Source organism: Chiroxiphia lanceolata, chromosome 5, assembly GCF_009829145.1.
Source record: "Chiroxiphia lanceolata isolate bChiLan1 chromosome 5, bChiLan1.pri, whole genome shotgun sequence".
NCBI lineage: Eukaryota > Metazoa > Chordata > Aves > Passeriformes > Pipridae > Chiroxiphia > Chiroxiphia lanceolata.
In genome coordinates this window covers 45,497,944-45,518,388 of record NC_045641.1, presented here as the reverse complement: position 1 = coordinate 45,518,388, position 20,445 = coordinate 45,497,944, and the positions used below count along the sequence as shown (strand labels likewise).

Sequence of the window (20,445 nt, the reverse complement as noted above, 5' to 3'; positions counted from 1 at the left end):
CTAAAGAAAGGACTGATCAGCCTATCAGCCTTTCTCATCTTCCACAGGCAACAAAGACTCCCAAGGGGTCTCCACTTCCCCTGATATTCTGGTAAAAGCAAACTGCAGTTTGGATTAAAAAAAAAGAGAGAAATTCAGTATTTTGGCCTTGATACACAGATTCTATTGAAATGAACCTCAGGAATGGGGAGATGCTCTGAACATTCAAGCTGCCTGCTCTAGTCTCTCTAACATCAAAAACTACTCCTAAGTTTCAAGGATTTCTTTACTAATAATAGCTTTAGAAAGCTTTGATTTACTACAGAAAAAAAGTACTTCAAGTCACTTTAAAGGCCTAACATGTTGTATAATAAAAATGAAAAGCAAAGCAACTACAGCTGACATTCTCTGGTTTCTGTGAGCTCCTCTGCTATTTGTATCACCACCACACAAAGCTCACTCCAAATGGATGTTCTGGCAGAGGTCCCAGACACACATGCCACCAAGTCACAGAGCAGCTCACCGTCACACCACTCTTACTAATGAGAGCTACAGCAGTAGTTCTTCCACATCTTTTCCTCTATGCAATCCTGTGATACATTCCTTATGTCCTCTCCTGCCTTTCCCAGCCAGCTGGAGAACTGCTGATTCCAGGAGAAACAAGGAAGGGAGAGATGTGGAACTGCAGACTGTGCCCCATGAGGAAGAGGTCGCTCTTGCAAGGAAAGCCACAGGGAGGGCAGCTAGCAGTGACTGGGCAGAGGTGGCAGGAGGTAGGCACCCAGAACTGACCACAGCTAGAGAAAGGTAGACTGGCAGCTCCCACAGCGAAAGACTGATGCTGCACTAGCCACTAAGTACCACACAGCTCCTCGCTGTGTTTGCCCTCCTCCTTCATCTTTCCCAAACAACTGAAGACTCCCCCAGCCCTGTACTAGCCACTTCTTCCCAAGTGCTCCCTTTGCTCTGCTCTCTGAAGCACACCACGGATATTCCACATTCCCTGACAGACAGAGGTGTGTCCTGGCTTGGCAAGCCACTGTGCTGCATCGCTGGGAAAGGAGAACAGCAAAACATTATATGGTGTGAAAAGCTGCTTGGATGAGAGGGTAGGCAGCTGGTATGTGAGAAGAGGAAGATTCAGAGGGAAAAGCTGCTGAGCACAGACGAGTCCAGATGAGACACTGAGTGGTAGGCACAGTTAAGAGCAGGAGAGAGAAAAAAGTAGACAAAGATCTTCCTTCAAAAGAGCTGGAAAGGATTATGTAGGATTGTGACCACATTTTTCCTCAACCATCCAGGCCTGCCTTCCAGCTTAATAGAAAAAAGGAGAGCTCATTTTTTATTATGCACGAGGAAGCTCTGGGAAGCTTCTTTTGAGAAGAGTGGCTATTCCTCATGCAGGGGACAAGAAACAGAATTTTCTTTTGCAGATTGCTTCAAGCACTGAGATAATCCAGGTGCTGGTTTCTTCCTGAATCCTAGGAACAGCCCTAAGCATATCCAAAATATTCATGAGTAGAACAGTTAGCTCGTTCCAGAAAGCAATGGAAAAGAAGAGCAAAAAGATCCACCAGACTGTGACAGCATCTGTGTATGCTGGAAAGTGAAGTGGATGCTTTTGAGAGCAGCCAGAAAGGATGATAGGTGAGGACAGAGGCCTTGGCCACATTCAAGTGTAGTAGAAGAGACTGAGGGTTTGGAAACCAGAGAGTGGAAGCACGAACAGCTTGAGACTTCCACCAAGGAAACAGAGTCATGACTGGGGGGAAACAGAGAGAGTTCTCTAAGGAAGGCACTGAAACATATGCACATATATTACATCACTGTCTTGCCCTTTCGGACAAAAATGTAACATATACATATGTTCTCTATGCTCTGTGTTAGGTACCTGGGTGGGGCTGGGGGTACCTTGTATCACCAAGAGGGAGGAGGCCCTGCTGCTCAGGATCCAGCACAGGTCTCACCATCCAGTAGAAACCACCACTGCCGTGAAGCCAGATTTACCATTCATCAATAAATCTGCACTACATACAAGGCAAAGACTAAGGAGGAGGAAGGTGGTTTCTTGACGCTGTTTTGGGATGCAACATGAACCTCACTACACAGCCCTGATTCAGCCTCTCATCTGCAGGAAAGCGGCCGTTCTTGCCCACAGGCCCACTAGCTGAAGTGACTGGCAGATGAACTTGTTGGCACAGTGTAGGCAGTGGCAGCCATTCAGAGGATATTGTATTGTATGGCCAGTCTTCGCGAACGAAGATTTGGGATTCAGAGGATAGGCAGCATGAAAAATCACTGGGCGTCTCCAGGTTATGAGATTTTGGATGGTTTATCTTATCCACATCCATGGTCAAAATAACTGAATAGGAGAAAAGGCTGTGGTGTGTTCCAAGAAAAAGGAAGCTCCAGAGGGAGAAGAGGATGACAAGCATGAGACATTCCTAGTATGTGCCAGCAAAAGCAGTGTCCGCACAGGCACATCGTAAGGGTGGCAATTCGCTGCCTTTTTCTGATGCATGTGTGAGACCAGCAGGGCCGGGGCAATGACAGCCAGCACCAAGTCCTGTTTGAGGCACTCGGGACTGGTAAAGCTTAAAGGATTCAGCACGCCCTTCACTCGAAATGTATTGTGCAGATTACATCATCACATTTAAAACACATTTCATCACCAGGGCATGTACAGCCCTTTCAAAATTTCAACTATCTACCAATAAGCTATTCAAATGAAAAATTGATCTTCAAGACAGCAAAGGCATTTTTTACACACCTGCCTGACCTCAGTAGCACAAGAACAGAGACATTTTATGGAGGGGTCTTAGTTTTCGACATATTTTTTTCTTGTCAGTTTTACACATTTCAGCTAGCCAGAGATTTCTGACCAACAGAATCATGATATGTGAGAAAACTCCTAAGGTTTAAATATTTAATGTCAAATACTAGAAGTTTAGTACTCAAAAGGGAAACTGAAGAGAAAAGCAAAACCACAACTGATATCACCATTATAAGTGAATCTGCACTAAAAGGTCAGCTCGGCTGCTCCTCAGCAGGGAGAAAATTGCAGGTTAGAAAGAAGAAATGCCTTGCAAATACAGGGCTTCACTCAAGTTACCTGTTACAATGAAATGAAAAAGTGGATGTTACGCCTGTAACTGCTACAGGGTGGACTCAAGTCAGTCTCTACATAAAACTACAAGTACCACCATGACAAGCAAAAGCATGCATATCATCAGGAATGTATTTTTCTCAGCACTGAAACCATAATTTAATTTACTGCGGTTGGCATAAAGTAAACACCAGCTATCAGAGAGGAGACTGCCCGTATCATTAGAATCTACTGGAGAAATGCCACTGGAGAAAAGGAACAGCTTTTATCCAGGAAAATGCAAGTAAAGAAAAAGAAAAGCAAGGCAGCAGAAAGATCAATTATCTGGCCAATCAATCTAAAAGAACAGCATTTAATTTTCAAATGGGTAATCCTGTGTCTGTTTCTGAAGGTACACTGCAGAACCTCAAAGAAATGGAGGCATTATATACTGCTTACTTAAAATTTGCTTGGCTAAGAGCACATAGCTAGTATATGCTACAATATAGTCCCTCAAATGGGAGACGTGTGAAATGTGTCCCAAGATGCATGCCATAAAAAGAAGTAGGAAGGTATTGCTTTGGGACACAGAAAGTTTTAGCTTTTTGAAGGTCATTTTAGGGAGGCAAGTACAGGCTCAAAGGAGATGCCCATGCTGGAGAAGCTGCCGAGAGCTGAGTCTGATGCAAAGGGAAATGGCCAGCCCTCTGCAGAGCTGCGGAAAGCTGATTTTGCCACCAGCTGTTGTCTGTTTCAGACCTGCTCTCCCCTTACAGACTGTTAGAAAAGATCCTCTTTGCACACATCAGTAATTCTTACTCATAAAAACAAATCTGGGCTATAATATATGAAGTATTTTTCGCTGTGCACTGACTGACTATTGGGAGCGCACTTGTACTCTTGACTGACCACTCAAGCTGAGCTCAGAGTCTTTCGTCAAAGACATTATTCACTTCTCTCAGATGGTAGAAGGTGTTGTAATTCCAAACAGGATTAGTGGAGCTGTATCATCTTACATCATGTGGGAACTAGCCCACTGCATTTAACTTCATAAGCTACTAGTTTCATCTTTTCCCAGGGGTGATTACTGTGATCCTGAAAAGAGAAGGAGAGCTACACTGGATATTAAAACTCAACAAGATAGGTTTGGCAGCTTAGAGACACATTCTGAGATAACAGGGCAAGTGAATTTCAGTTCACAGAATCACAAAATATGCTGAGTTGGAAGGGACCCACAAGGATTATCAAGTCCAACCCTCAGCCCTGCACAGGACCATCCCCGAGAGTCACTCCATGTGCCTGAGAGTATCATCCAAATGCTTCTTGAACTTGGTTAGGCTTGGTGCTGGGACCACTTCCTTGAGGAGTCTCTTCCAGTGCACAACCACCCTCTGCGTAAAAAACCTCTTTCTAATATCCAACCTAAACCTCCCCTGACACAACTTCAGGCCATTCCCTTGGGTCCTGTCACTGGTCACCACAGAGAAGAGATCAGTTCCTCCTTCTCCTCTTCCCCTCACAAGGAAGTTTTAGACTGCAATGAGGTTCCTAAAACTGAGGTTGAATTCTGCTGACGTGATACTTTCTTGTATTTCACATTTCCTAGTCTAGTGCTTCCTTCCCTCTCCTCTTTTTTTTTTTAATTTTTCTTTTAATTTAAAATAGTTTGTAAAATAGTAGGCAATAATAACAGATATCTGCTTGCAGCCTCCAGTGCCGGACTGATGGAGGGAGTGACTTCCTTACTAAGAACATGATGGGAACATGCAAGCCTAAGGAAAATAATGCCATGGTTTCCTCTGAGTACTGAGCACCACTGGACTTAGGCCCTGAGAAAAGAAGAATGAGGGTGGAGAGAATACAAAAAATGCAGAAAAGGACTAAAGATAGAATACTTCTAAGGAAACATCTGGAAAAGCAAAAGTATAAAATGAGAGAAAGGTTGGTTTGTTTAACGTGAAAAATAAATAAGAAAATTATAGGAAAGAAGGAACTTCCTAATTTCATAGAAGCCAGTGGGAATAAAAAGCGAATATGTTTAACTGAACGCCGGGCAGGCTCCCGGTGGCCACCACACGCTGCCTCTGTACAATCCTAAACATCCACCGGTCAGATTATGTGACCAATACGTCTGTTCTAGAACAAGCAGCAATCACAAGTATTGAGGTCACGTTGCTGAGAACACAGCTGTGCTGGGCAGGGCACGTCTCAAGGAGGAAGGACCACCGCCTCCCTAAGATCTTGCTTTACGGTGAACTTGCCACCGGCTGCCACAAGAGAGGAGCCCCAAAGAGAAGATACAAGGACTCCCTGAAACAACATCTCAGCCTTGGCCATATTGATCAACATAACCGGTCTACTCTGGCCTCCAGTCAGGAGCTCTGGAGACACACCATCTATAACGCTGCTGATGCTTTTGAGAAAGCACGCAGGATCACTCTAGAGGAGAAAAGACAACGCAGAAAGAATCGTGTCTTGCAGAATATACCACCTAAGGAGTCTTTCTGCTGTGCCTTTTGCAACCGGACGTGTCTATCTCGTATTGGCCTTTTTAGCCACCAGCGCGTTTGTAACAAATGTGGATAGAGCCTTCCCCAAATCTTTGTTCACGAAGCCCAGCCATGGTGATGTTTAACTGAAGAACAAAGGAGAATGGCAACAAGCTTTTATATAATTTCTGTATTTTAAAAACATCAATTTTTAATTATTTAGTTACTTATCCCTTTTTTTTTGTTTTGTTATTAAAACTCTCATCATGAGGGAAATGTTTGCTTGTTTAATGTAGCAAGAATGTATCTGCAATTACTGTTCGTAATTTTTTTGCTCCAGGAAGTGCAATTAAATTATATTAAACACATTTACAAGATAATACATAGAGTAACAAATTAGAAATCCCTATTTCACTGCTTTCCACGTTTAAAAACAAACTCAGTGAATTGATGGCTTTATGTTTTCAAATTCTAAGTAGAACATTTCTTAGTTTCAGAATTCCTGGAAAACAGTTAAGAATAACTAAGAAAAAAACTAAGAACAGCAAAAGCTCAAGGAATAGCAACTGTAACTTAATTAAAATTTATTTAATTTCATACTCAGCTGCAGGAAACACCTGCAATTGTAACAGAAATTTTGGTCTCTTATCCAACTATCAGACTGAAATAGTTTATCAATATTCTATACTTTAACATGTTTTTAACATAGATTTTGCTGGGGAGGATCTTCCACTAATTGTTCAGAAGATTAAACTTCGCTGTTTTATAGCAAAAAAGATTCCTCAGTCTTGAGAAAGAACAAAAATGTAAAGCTCTGACTGTTTCTCCACCAACAAACAGGCTATAATAATTTCCCAATTCCTGTAAAATATTTGCATGAATGTTAAGAAATTATTCTGAATGTTTACTGCACTATTTTCAGGCTCAAATGCACAATGAAAATGTATCATATTAGAATCAGTCATATTAAAGAAATATGCTGCTTTCATCTTATTACTTAAGACTTTTTGACAGTTTCAACCAGTAAAAGTAAATTTTGTAGAAGTACTTTCATTTTTCAGGAAAAGAAAATGTTTTTAGAAATTGCAGCTTTAAAGTATCTCCATTAATACGTACAGTCAAATATTAAAATGCTTTCCTGCAGTGCTGCTATTGCTGGGGTTTTTTTATATGCATTGTAGTCAGATGTTCCTTTAATACAATAACAAGCAATATTAAATTTATCAACTTTTACTATGCTGTGTGCAACCCTCTAATATTAAGTCTTTCTATTAAGCAATTCACCAACTGCATGGCAGGGAAGAAGACTGGTCTGGCTGAACAGAACTTTGGCTGGAACTCAGGAAAAAAAATGGAGTTTATGACCTTTGGAAGAAGGGGCAGGCAACTCAGGAGAATTACAAGGATGTTGTGAGGTTATACAGGGAGAAAATTAGAAGGGCTAAAGCCCAGCTAGAACTTAATCTGGATGCTGTTGTAAAAGACAATAAAAAAAGTTCTACAAATACATTATCAACAAAAGGAGGGTAAAGGAGAATCTCCATCCTTTATCAGAAGCAGGGGGAAACAGAGTGGTAAAGGATGAGGAAAAGTTAAGGTACTTAACGCCTTCTTTGCCTCAGTCCTTAATAGGAAGACTAGCTGTTTTCTGGGTATGCAGTCCCTTGAGCTGGAAGACAGGGAGAGGGAGCAAAATCAAGGCTCCACAATCCAGAAAGAAACAGTCAGTGACCTGCTATGTCACTTACACATGCACAAGTCTATGGGGCTGGACGGGATCCACCCAAGGGTACTGGGAACTCAGAAGAGGTCAGAAAGCCACTTTCCATCATTTATCAGCAGATCTGGCTGACCAGGGACATTCCAGTTGACTGGAAGTTAGCAAATGTGACCTACACCTACAAGAAGGGTTGGAGAAAGGATCTGAGAAACTACAGGCCTGTTAGACTGACCTTAATGCCAGGGAAAGTCATGGAGCAAATCATCTCGAGTACCATCATAGGGCACATGGAGAACAACCAGGGAATCAGGTCCAGACAACATGGATGTATGAAAGGCACCTCTGCATTGATCAACCTGATCTCCTTTGTATGGCAAGGTGATCTGCTTAGTGGGTAAGGGAAAGGCTGTGGATGTTGTTTACCTGGACTCTAGTTCAGTCTATGATGTTGTCTCCAATAGCATTCTCCTGGACAAACTGGCTGCTCATGGCTTGGACAGGTGCACTCTTTGCTGAGTTAAAAACTGGCTGGATAGCTGGGGCCAGAGTGGTGGCGAATGGTGCTACATCCAGTTGGTGGCCAGTCACCAGTGGTGTTCCCTGGGGATCAGTGACACCAGGGGGTCGACCCTGTTTAAAATCTTTATTGATGGCCTGGATAAGGGAATCGAGGGCACTCTCAGTAAGGCTGCAGACAACACTAAGCTGGGCAGAAGTGTTGATCTGCTGGAGGGTAGGAAGGTTCTGCATAGGGATGTGGAGAGGATGGATCAATGGGCCAAGGCTGCACTGGGTCACAACAATCTCATTACAGGCTGGGGGAAAAGTGGTTGGGAAGCTGCTTGGCAGAAAACAACCTGGGGGTGCTGGCTAACAACCAGCTGAGCCAGCAATGTGCCCAGGTAGACAAGGTGGCCAATGGCATCCTGGTCTGTACCAAAAACAGCGTGGCCAGCAGGACTAGGGAAGTAATTATTGCCCCGTACTCCACACTGGTGAGGCCACACATCAAATATCCTGTTCAGTTCTGAGCCCCTCACTACAGGACAGACACTCAAGTGCTGGAGCAAGTCCAGAGAAGGGCAGCGGAGCTGGTGAAGGGTTTGGAGAACAAGTCCTGGGAGGAGCAGCTAAGGGAACTGGTGTTGTTTAGACCAGAGAAAAGGATGCTTAGAGGGGACCTCATCTCTCTCTACGACTACCTGAAAGGAGGTTGTAGACAGGTGTGAGTCAGTCTCTTCTCCCAAGTAATATATGAGAGGAAACAGACTCAAATTGCACCAGAGGAGGTTTAGACTGGATATGAGGAAAAATTTCTTCACTAAAAGAGTGGTTAAGCATTGGAACGGGCTGCCCAGGAAAGTGGTGGAATCATCATCCCTGGAAGTGTTCAAAAAATGAGTAGGTAGATGTGGTACTTAGGGACATGGTTTAGTGGTGAACATGATGATACTGGATAAATGGTTGGACTTGATGATCTTAGGGTATTTTCCAACCTAAACGATTTTACGGTTTTATGAAAAATCTCCTAGATAAGGGTGATTGCGTAAGCAGAGAATGAGCAGTGTAGGGAAGGGGAACATGAGGAAAATGAGAAAGGGAAAAAAAAGAGAACACAAGAAAGCAGGATGCTCCACTGACAGGAGAAAGGATGGAAGAGAAACGAGACAGATTCGTACCAACACCAGGCAGAGGAAGAAGACACGTATGATGGGAGACTGTCCTTAACAGATCTGAAAATCTGTCATCTGACTGGATCTACAAATAAGAATGGTATATCAAATGGATATAGGATATGGAGTGAGATTTAAAAATGATCCTGAACAATACTGCACTATAAAGATATGGCAATGGGCAAAAGAATGTCAGTGAGTAAAAAATGAGAAGGAAAAGAGATTCAGTACTATAGAGTGCAGTAATTGAGAGGAAACACAGGATTATGCCTAATCCAGTAAGGGAAAGGGATGTGGTTAGTGAGAAACAAGTAAAATGATTGTGTATTAATACTCAGGTCATAGAATGGAGAAGAAAAAAATGGAGTTTCAATTGCTGGTGCTAAATGTGAAGCAATATATTGCAGGAATAACAGAAAATGCAATCAGGAGTGGAAGGCGACTGTCTGGGAAAGGTGAAAACAGAAGCAAAAATGGTGCACAAGGACTGAACATGAATAATGGCAATGGCAATGGGATAAGAAGGAATAGTATCAATAATACAAAAGTCTTTTAGGAGAAAGACACTGTACAATAGATTCCCACTTCCTCTGAAGTAGATTTCTTCCTTTTTTCCCCAAAGAAAATTTTACCTGACACTCAAAAGAAACAATTCCTAGCAGAAAAATGTTTTTAAATTATGAGTTCCAGATAGCAAAACAAATGGATCTAGTAGCAGCAGGGGCCCAGTTATTTCTGGATGCGAGATCCTATGTATTTTTTTAGTAAACAACAGTTAAACAAGAAGGACTGTGGGTATTCCTAGGGTTAATTTTGGGGGAAGTAAAGTTTTCTGTAATACAACTGGATTAAGAAAATAATAATGAGTTGTGAGACCATTATTTGTTTTTGTTTAGACTAAACAGAGAGATAAGCAAAATGTTTGTAATAAAAGTTCAAGACTTCAAAGGGGCAAATTTGATAAATTAAAAGAAAATAGTTTATTAAATATTCACCTGGCCTGAGGAGATATCAAATAGGAAGAACTATTGAGAAGCTCTTGACGCATTGCTACAGAACTGCAATTGAAAAAGCAAGACCATGAACAGAGGGACTGAAAGCAAAATTTATGCTATGAACTGAAAACTCATCAGCGGGAAACATCAAAGAGAAACCACCATCAAAATCACAGAGAGTCATCCTGATATAATCATAAAACACAAAGACACAGCTAAAGTGTATCAGATGTCCTTCTGCTAGACAAAGATCACTGCAGTGCTCTTGCTCTACAGAGCAACGGCTCACCTGGAGCAGTGAGCAAAGGTTTTCATTACCCATATTGGAGGACACTGGGATGCAAAGAAAGTTTACCAAGGTCAAGAGAACAAAAAAGCTTCTCCTAGATCAGAAGAGGACTCAAGGAACTTGGCTTGGTTAGCCTCCAAAGACACAGACTTCTGATTGTTTATATAAATATATTGCAGAGGAAGTAAAAGAGCTATTTAATCAAAATGACAATGTTAACTCAAGAACAAGTGGATATAAAAAGGCCACAATGAAATTCAGGCTGAAGTTAGAAGAAGGCTTCTAGCCTGACCGCACTGAGGTTTTGGAAGATATTTTTAATGACAGCAGTGAAGACAAAGAACTTAACAGGATTTTGATCACTTTGCAAATGGCATAGCAGGAGGAGGTTGCCTGGAATAGTAGGAGAACAAATGCTAGGTTCAGGAAATCTTTTCCATTCCTAATTTAAATAAAAAATTCGTTCACTGAAACTTGGCAGAAGCTATTCAATGCTGTGTTTTAATGGCTGTCTTTGTTATTTCATGAAATGTACTTGAAAGGACTGTTAAAAGAAAAACCTTTCTGCTGAAAGACAGCGTGGTGTTTTTATGATGTACAAACAATAAGTATCCTGGAATCCTAGCCAGCACACTGAAAGCCCATTAAAATAAGTTGCAGCAAATTCATTAGGAATAGTGATAACTGTAAAAATGAGGCATTATTGCAACAGCTTAAAGTTCATGCATTCTGGAGTTATGTATTTTGGTAAAATTGATGATAGGAAAAACCATCTGTGGTTAGGAGAGTGGACTGGAACGTAACAGTTCAGTTCCTGAATCTGACATAAACTTTAGGGAAACCATTCATTCTGCCGCTTAGTTTGCTAGTTGTAAAAGTAAAATAATCATCTTCTTTTCCCTTGCCATGTATATATTTAAGTCTCCACACCTGAAGATGGTGACTGTCAAGAACATCAGGGCCAGTTCTTATACTACATTTCTCACATTACTGCGACCAGCAAATCGATTACACAGGATAACTTTGGCTCCACTGGCTTATTCCCACTGTGCTGGCTTCTAGCGACTGACTGAGCTGCACTTTTACAAGTAAAATCACACAATGAACCGGGAACTCAACCACAACAGAAGTCAACCTCTCTATATCAACCTGAAATATCAAAGCTCTGGCTTGTAAATGAAAGACATGTAAGACAATGCAATTCTAACCACACTTCACATGGTCAGTCACAAAACTCTCATATTGGTAACTGTTAGTCTTCAAGTTCAAAGGTCAAACTCAGTCATGCTCCTGATATTTAAGTAAAAATAAAATGTACATTTTAACTTTATCTTTAATATCTTTTCATAGAATATATCTGTATTTTAAGATGTCTCTCTGAAAATGCTTGTTTTGTACAATTTCAGTATCTCCCAAAAATGTAACAAAAGGAAACGTGATAAACTACAAGGATTTCAGTGTAAGCAGAAAAGTTTGCTGCATGTCTGGAAAAGTTTTTGTCAAAACAGGGATTATCACATTTGCATAAAAGTTGACTTGTTTTAATCCATATTTTGTAATAGGAGGCCTTTCATAATTTTCTTGCTTATTATTATTTTTACAACCTATAATGCAACCTGGAAACCCATTCTCTCTCCCGTGAATTAAATACCTACAAACTTCCATGTTCATTTAAAAAATCCCGGCAGCTTTGAATTAATAACTCCTACTTCAGATGATGCAGGACAAATTCTCTGTCTGATATGCAGAGAGCACAGTTTTATTATCATCCTTGTGACTGCCAAGAAATCCAGAGAAGAGATGAAGCAGTTCTTTCGATAGATCTGGAGGACTGCCCGTGTTACGCAACATTCACAACACGGCACACATTATTTCGCATTACTGCTGAACGACTACATGAACAGTGCAGATTATCCCCACGCAGAAAAGAAATAAACAATGCTGAAAGTTGTGCCAGCCAAAAAGCAACCACTCACAGTCATGCTGCAGAGGACTATTTTATACGAGGGAGACAGACAGACAGACAGACGTTGCCCTTTGGCATATGAAGCTGGTTTGTCGTGCATCGCACACGGACCAAAGGAAATGCTTCAAGTCTTTGTGCAAGGCCTTATGTAAATAACACTAAACTGACACCCTCAGGCAGTCAGGTGACATTATTCTTTATCAGAAGCACTTGTGACTTTACAGATCTAATTGTAAAAGCAAAAAAGGCTCACTTTGGTCTTCTGAGCCTAGGAAGAGCCTTGGTAAATGAAGAGGAGAGGAAGGCTAAAGAGAAAGGGTCTGCCTGTGTGCATACAACTGGAATTTGCCTTTGTACTTGAAGGTTGTTTTTATTACATGGTCACCAAAGGCTGCATCCTTGGTGAGAGTATACTGCTCTCTCTCCTTTAAGCCAACCATGTTTGGGAACAGAAGTGTATCAAATGCAACCAAATGGGAAAGCAGGTCAAAAGTTCAATCTATCACAATTTCCAAGTGCCAGATTTCAACAAGCACATTCTCAAATTAAGGGAGAGAAAAATCCATGAAAGGCCATACAACACAAAGATACAAATTGCAGCTCATGAAGCCCCCAAATTCCAACCTGCAGGAAAAGCACAGCAGACACCTACTGCTATGGGCAGGTCTTCTTACAGCTTTTGTTTAGCCACTGAGCTATGATTGTAATCGGAAACAAGTTGCTGAGACAGATGGACCTTGCTCTGCCTTCATATGACCATCCTTAGACTTGCTGGAATGAGTCCAGAGGAGGACCATGAAGATGATCACAGGACCTATGGAAAGGCTGAGAGATTTGGGGCTGGAGAAGGGAAAGCTCTGGGGAGACCTTCTAGCACCTTCCAGTATCTAAAGGGGGCCTACAAGAGAGATGGAGAGAGACTTTTAACAAGGACATGTAATGATAGGACAAGGGGTAATGGCTTTAAACTGAAATAGAGTGGGTTAAGATTCAAGAAGATTTTTATCTGTTAACATTCTTCTTAACATTTAGTTGTTAGGAAGAAATTCTTTCCTTAGAGGGTAGTGAGGCACTGGAACAGGCTGCCCAGAGAAATTGTGGATGCCCCATGCCTGGAAGTGTTTAAGGCCAGATTGTATAGGGCTTTGAGCAACCAGGTCTAGTGAAAGGTGTCCCATGTCCTCCCATGGCAGGGTGATTGGAATGAGATGATCTTTAAGGTCCCTTCCAACTCAGTGATTATTCTATGATTCTATGATTTTTATGTTTGTGTTCTCTCAAAGTCTGTTCACACAAAAAACCAGACATACAATATGCTTTTTCAAAGAGTTAATACATGGATTGGAAGAAACCAGTGACACTTAGTCAACACTGCCAACCCCAAGGGGTTTACACAACAAAATGACAAAATCAAATTAAAATATGGAAATAGCAGGGGCAGGAGAGGAAGTTTATCTTGCAAATTTTTTACTAGCAAACTTGTTTTTCAAAGTTTGTTTCCATACTTGGTAGGGGCAATACTTTTACATTATCAAGAATTCTTTGCAAGATTCAAGTTCCTCTGCAATAGGAAAATTAAACAAGAAGCTCTAAAATCGCTACAAATTGGAGCAGCACAGTATTTAGCGTATTATACCCTCTAAAATTAGAACTTCCTTGTTTTTTTTCTCTCGTGGTGTTCCTCAGTTTTAGCTCATATAATGAACGCCAAACCTGCTGGTGAAATGAATGCAGAGCTCTCTCTCCTACATAAAACCGAGGAAAGAAGGTTTAGGAAGAAAATCAGGGCAGTGTTTTATCTACCGCAGCATTGAGATTTGTCTCCCTCTGCTTACATGGGAGCACCAGATGTCCCTGAAGATGATTCTCAAGATACACCTTTGATCTTGTGAAATCTCTGGAGTGCCACGGCATCGCACTCTAGTGCTGATCCCATGGACTACCAAGTAATTTCACAGCTATAAACCTAAACCATGAATGTGACTCTAGGGGAGCTGCACCTGCTCTGGTTTGCAGAAGGATTCTTGATGGCACACCTAAAAGTGTTTGCTAAACTTTCTTTCCTAAGCTGTAGGAAGGTGAGACTGGGACCAAGAACATATGATACAGAGCAATGCTCTTCCCTTTGCTAAATCTCTGCTCCCGCTAGATGAATCTGAGATCCTTTTGGCTTACCCTGGGACTAGGAAAAGATACAGCTCAGCCCTGAATATTCTCCCTGTCTTTACCTAGTAATGAAAAAATCAGTAAACACAGAAGAAGTATCAGCCTACTAGGATGTTCTGTACCACAAGAAAAAGGTTCCTGAAAATCTCATCCCATGTCAGACAAACTACGGCCAAAGACAGAAGAGCCTGCTGGTTATAAAGCATGCTGTTAATCTTTGCTTTTCCCTTCCTCTTGAAAGCAAAACAGTCTCAACTCCAGGAATTTTACTTAATTCACTTTATTCGCAATTAACGTAAAATTCTAATTACTGATTCAGATGATGGTGGCAGGGAGGGGGGAGGAGGCGATTAACTTCTCCCCCTTCCTAGCCTCAATTTCCCTTGTTTTCCCCACATGCCATGCTTGGTCTGCTAGAGGACTGGCAGCACAGGCAGCTGCGGTCAGGCAGCTGCTCCTTCCTGCTGTGCCTCCCTTATTCCTTCTCCTCCATACATCTCATTCTCCCTGCCCCTCCGAGGACCAGGAGCAGGTCCACACATGTGCCCCCAGTGATAGTCCCTTTCCAGATGTCTCCTCCCACTTGCTCATGGCAACTCTCTTCTCCAAGCACGTGTGGGCCTGGGCCGGACAGCAGGGGCTGCTTACTGACACCCTCCGTGGGGCACCCCACAGACTTGCCCAAACCCCGCAACTTACACCCCAAACCCTCACTCCCAAAAAAACCCCAGAAGCCTGGGCTGCTGTGATTTCAGAAATCACACTGTGAGCCCTTCTTTTGAACCAGCAAAATAAGGAAAAGAAACGGCGAGAGGCCAAAACACGCATTGCCCAGGCATCTCCGAAAGCTGCAGCAGCTGGGCTGCTAACACACACGGCTGACATCAGCCAGGCTGGGTTTTTGCAAGAAACTCATTCTGTTTTTTCCAGACAAAATCAGTTTTAGCTGCAAAATCCAGTTATCCAGGTGGGTGTCTTCGGTTTTTAGGGAGGGAGGGGGTGTTCCAAACACGGGGAAAATGTGCGGGCAGGGTGTGGGAAGGGGCCAATGTTGCGTATGCTGGGGTTGCAGTTGGCACAGTCACACCAGCAAGAGCGTGAATTTTGTGCCAGTAAAACTTTCAGGGTAATGCTCCAAAAGTAATAGCTGTAAATATTAAAAAACCTGACTGCACAGAACTCCTAGATGCTAGTGCATGCACTGGAGGGACAGGAGAAGGGGAGAAAAGTCAAGGCCCAGGAAGTGGCCTGCTAAGCTCCTTCTAAGGTAAATTTTCTGTAGCCTGTTAGCAAGAAATCATCCATTTTAGAGAGAAGCACGCATTGGAGTGTTTTGTTTTCTCAGAGAAGTGTGGAATTTGAAGCCAGGTCCTTTGGCTTATCTGTTGTAAACCATGACTGCTTCTCAGCACCACACCACTCAGTATTTCCTAGAGAAGGGATTCTGAGAAAAAAGAAAGAGCCCCAGTTCCCTAGAAGCATTAAATTAACACAAGGGATCTGTAAACGAAACAGCAGAGGTTTGAAAGCCTTACCCTTTACTGTTTCCTGCTTTCTTGGAAAAATCTCAGTATTAAAACAGATTGGATTACATTACAGGACTAGTTGCTGCTGAAGAATTTTATTTTGGGTTATAAAACACAATGTTTGCTGTTTTTCTAATGCAATTTGCTTTTACCTTCCTTATGTCACACTGTTACTAAGGTTCCTGTGAGAAAATGCAGGTTGTTATTGCCTGCAAACTACTCCAATTATCATCTGCTCTCACTTTGCAAAGTAATCGTGGGTAGAAACTGTGCAGTAAGTATAATACTAACCTAAAGACGTATTTCACAATTTCAAATCTATTTACAGCTTTTGCTTTGGGCATATAAAAAAAGAAATGACATTAAGAACTTGTTTCCCAAAAAAAAAAACCCCAAACCCAATCTTAAAAGGTTAACACATCTCTAAATTAAAAGAAACACTGACCCTAACATTACCAACCAGTTTACATCTCTGAATTATAAAATGTAAACAACTGATCTTGCAAACTTTATTTTCAAGGGCTTCTGCCTTTTGTAATGAAATTTTCAGCTAGAATAACATCATTAGCAGCCTCGTGTGGACTCGGACTAATTTCACCACAAAGGGCTGACTATAACTCCAGCCCTACGCCTGCAGTCCTGACACAAGGAAAACTCGCATTTAATACAGTGGGAATTTTTGCCAGGCGATAGCCACAGGATCAAGCTTCCTGGGTAGGATAAAAATCTAAAGCGAATTTTTATTTCACGTTTAAAAGTTCTAAGTAGGTGAAGTGAAAATTCTTGGCACTCCCAAATGACATCAAAGATTGAGGGAGGAAAAACCCAGAAGATTCTTGGTAGCAATATATTTAGCACCTTTCTTGGAATGTAATTGTTACTGGAAACTTTGGGGGTGTATCCCTATGCGTTAACCACTTTTATACAGCAAAGTCCGATTTCTGAACTCATAAAAGTATTACACAATATTCTAAATACCTCAAGAGGCCTGATAATAAAATCACAGTGCTTCCCAGTAATCCTAAAGATAAGGAGAATAATCAATTTACAGCTGGAAAAAAATATGCTACTGCATATGTTACTGCAATTAAAATTTGTCTGCATACTGCAGTGATGCTTCTCACATGGCAAGACTGAACGGAGTTAAAAATATAAAAGTGGCAGGCCTAGGCAAGTAATTGACTCTGCCAAATTTATAGATGTGTGTAAAAATTTGATTTAACAATGTTTTTTTCTAAGTATTCATGGGCTATGTGAAAAATGGGGGTCGAAGGGAAGTTGCAGGGAAAATTAGCAATACTGGTCAGGATCAGATTGTTTTTCCTGTCATCTTTTAATAATATTCATCTCTGGTTTCATCTTCCTGATGCCACCTGTATGCTAAAACAGTCAAGTTTTAATGAAGAACACTAAATGATACCATAATGGCTGTAAGCAATATCCCTTCTTGAAATGGCACAGCACAGCACTATCAGATTTGAAAAAGAGGGAATTCTGTGAGTGAAAATCTATAGCCACTGCCCAGTCTGTGTGCTTGTTCTGAAGTGTTTGTAAGCAGTTTTGTTTAAAGGTAAGAGAACAACAGGACAGTCCATCAAAATCCCCTGGTATGTTTTACCACTACCTTTATATTTAAAGAAGACATACGTCAATCTAAAATCACACTCAGAGACATTTTTAAGCTAGAAGAAAATATAAATTAAATGGACTAACTAATTAAAATTACACAAGAGCCCTACAGATTTTTAAATTATTTATTCTGGTTCCTTTTACATATTTGTGTAGTTTCTAATACCATAAGCAGAAAACATAGACATCAAAAAATACCATTATTACAATATTAAACAAATACCTCAAGTGTAAAATTTTCTGCACTTCAAACTGAAATACTGAGATTTTTTTTTTTTTTTTTCAAAAACTTAAATACAAAAATCACGGCTCAGACTTGCCCACAATTTGCAGGTGACTTAAACTGACCTGAAAAATAAATTAAGATACTATTCACCCAAATGAATTCCTAGTTAAGTATGCAGATACACAGCAACAAGAACTGTAGCTCCATATCTTTTGGATGTAATTTTAAAATTCATACACAGAATTAGAGTAATTTTGACAGCACAAAAAATAATTATGGTTTATGCAGAAGTCTTTCTGCCTCCAAACTATACATGTATCTATTAAGTTATAATAATGTAAAAAAATACTTGCTGGAAGGAGAAAAAAAAAAATTAATTTTTGTTCTTCAATTCACAGTATGCCTGTTCAGCTTTCACATACTTTCAGACTTACTTTCTTTTACCTCATCTTCTTCAGAGTATATTTACCACTGACCACCAGATTTTACTAAGTGCTGCCACTGTCTGCCTTGGGACATGAGAGGTGCTCCTTATTTTAACAATTAAGTCCCAACTACATAAAAACCCCCCATTAGTGGACTAAAAATATTCTAGGCTGTCACAACCAATAAATATCCACGTCTGAATGTTTTTAAAGGAAGTTAATGTTAAATCTAGGTACTCTATTTGAGCCACAATTCAAGTAGAAAGGAAACAGTCTGAATTCTTCCCTCTCTTCTAGAATGCAATCCCTACAAAGTTCTGGGAAACTTTGGATTTCAGGAAAATCAGACCAGTGTTACATAAGCACACTGAACTTCACGGAAATAAAAAATTTTAAGCTCTTTGTAAGGTTCTACACCCAATTCTTCTTTATATAGATATATATGTGAGTGGGTGTGCATATACATCTATTTTAGACATCTGCATACATCTAACTTCTTAAAAAATCTTAAATATTGATCATATATTGTGTGATAACCATGAAGTGGTAAGCTACCCACAACCAACAACAATAAAACTATTCTCAAAAAGGATTTCTGTTAGGCTCTTGTAGTATTTGCAGAAACAGTTTCATATGATTAATATTTATAGCTAAAAAATTATTTCACTAGCAGATTTCTGTAAAAAACATAGACATATTAAATGAATATGGTATCAGTTCTTTCAGATAAGCATTCAATTTTTGAGACCATTATGCTTTTCTTTTTACAAAGAGGCTGTGCTAGCAAATAGGTTGTAAGAACCTACCGAATATACAAAATATATTTATTTTGAAAATAATACGCTTGGAGGAATATACTCCTGATTTAAATGTGGATGATATGACAAAATACTTGTTTTGAGGAAAGGCAGTGACAGAATTAGAAAAGCAAACTCATTCTGTCTGAAATATTTAAGCAATTTAATGACTTCCTACTGTAAATCCTACTCATGATATTCAATATGAAAACAAGTCAATATAGCTTGACAATAAAACCAGAGACAGTGCTGTAACTGACAGCTTTGGGTGCAAAGGAATATGTGGCTTAAATGCAGAACATGGGACAAATTCTCAGTTGATGGTCCATTGTTTCAGCTGCTTTCAGTGGGACTATGACAATTTAAACCAGCTGAAGGCCTACCCCACCATTTTGTTGCTCAGACAATTCAATATGATTCCTGCTTCAGGGAGAAAAAGAGGGAAAGACTTCTAATAAAATGAATACCACCACTTGATTCTGTGTTTTCTTTATTTTTAAAATTGACAGATCTCTAAAAGTCAATAATAATATCACACTGTAGATGTGGGACCAAAATCAGTAAGACACAGTAAATTCAGTTATGGGAAAGAGCTTTGAATGGTTTTAATTATATTTTCCTAGAAAGGCTTATAGAATGTTATTGATATTTGACCTGGATAGTTCTGTTTTCTATTACAAAGTACATAATATCAATACAGCACCATATATGCCTGCATTCAGAAGTCCTTAACCCTTTGCAGGCCCCAAATGAAAGGAAAGGCAGGTGGATTTTCTTTTTTTTTTTTTTTAATCTGAGGAAAGTAGATGCCATCAAACCTGCCATCTGTCATAAAGTATTAAACCTTAAAGTAAAAAAGTAATGATGTCTGAAACACCACCACATTCTAGCATGACGAAGAAAAAGAGCGGAATATTCATTTTGTCTCTGATGGTATTTGTATGTTAACTGTGTAGACATCTTTTATTTTACAGTTGCCCCATTCTTTCTCTCTCCTAAAGGCAGCTCATACACCTGGTCTCCCCTGGAAGCCTCTGCTCTCTGTCACTTTCCAATGTTCACATTCCAGCTGACTGAATCCTTTATTAAATTAGACACTCCTATACCGAATTTAAAAAAAAAAGGGGGGGAGGGGGAAGAAAAAAAAAGAAAAACAAAAGCCATACAGTATGAGCAAAGGAATCTGGTTTCTCAGAACTATAAATTTCAAATCCATCTGGTCTGGGAGGAGGACAATAAAAATATATGGAAAGTGATTAAGAAGTACTCCACGATACCCACTATAGCTAGCTACCAGAGGTCCTGTGGGTCCATCCACTCTGTGCATTCATACCACAGCTAAGCAACTCCAGGAGATGCATAAATGAATATCATTGCCTCCAGTGAATGTAAGAGAAAGCAGACCAGCAGTCACTTGCCCAACACGATGCTTTAAATCAGTACTAGAACTGGGAATAAAATTCCCAAATCATTCTGTTTT

The 20,445-nt window shown here is 40.4% G+C and overlaps 1 protein-coding gene across 7 annotated transcripts in view; it reads right to left on the bottom strand.

The window, feature by feature from the left end:
• CRADD (CASP2 and RIPK1 domain containing adaptor with death domain) overlaps positions 1-20,445 on the bottom strand; it is an 82,550-nt gene that overhangs the window by 38,785 nt on the left and 23,320 nt on the right. The gene's annotated exons all lie outside the window — the stretch shown is intronic.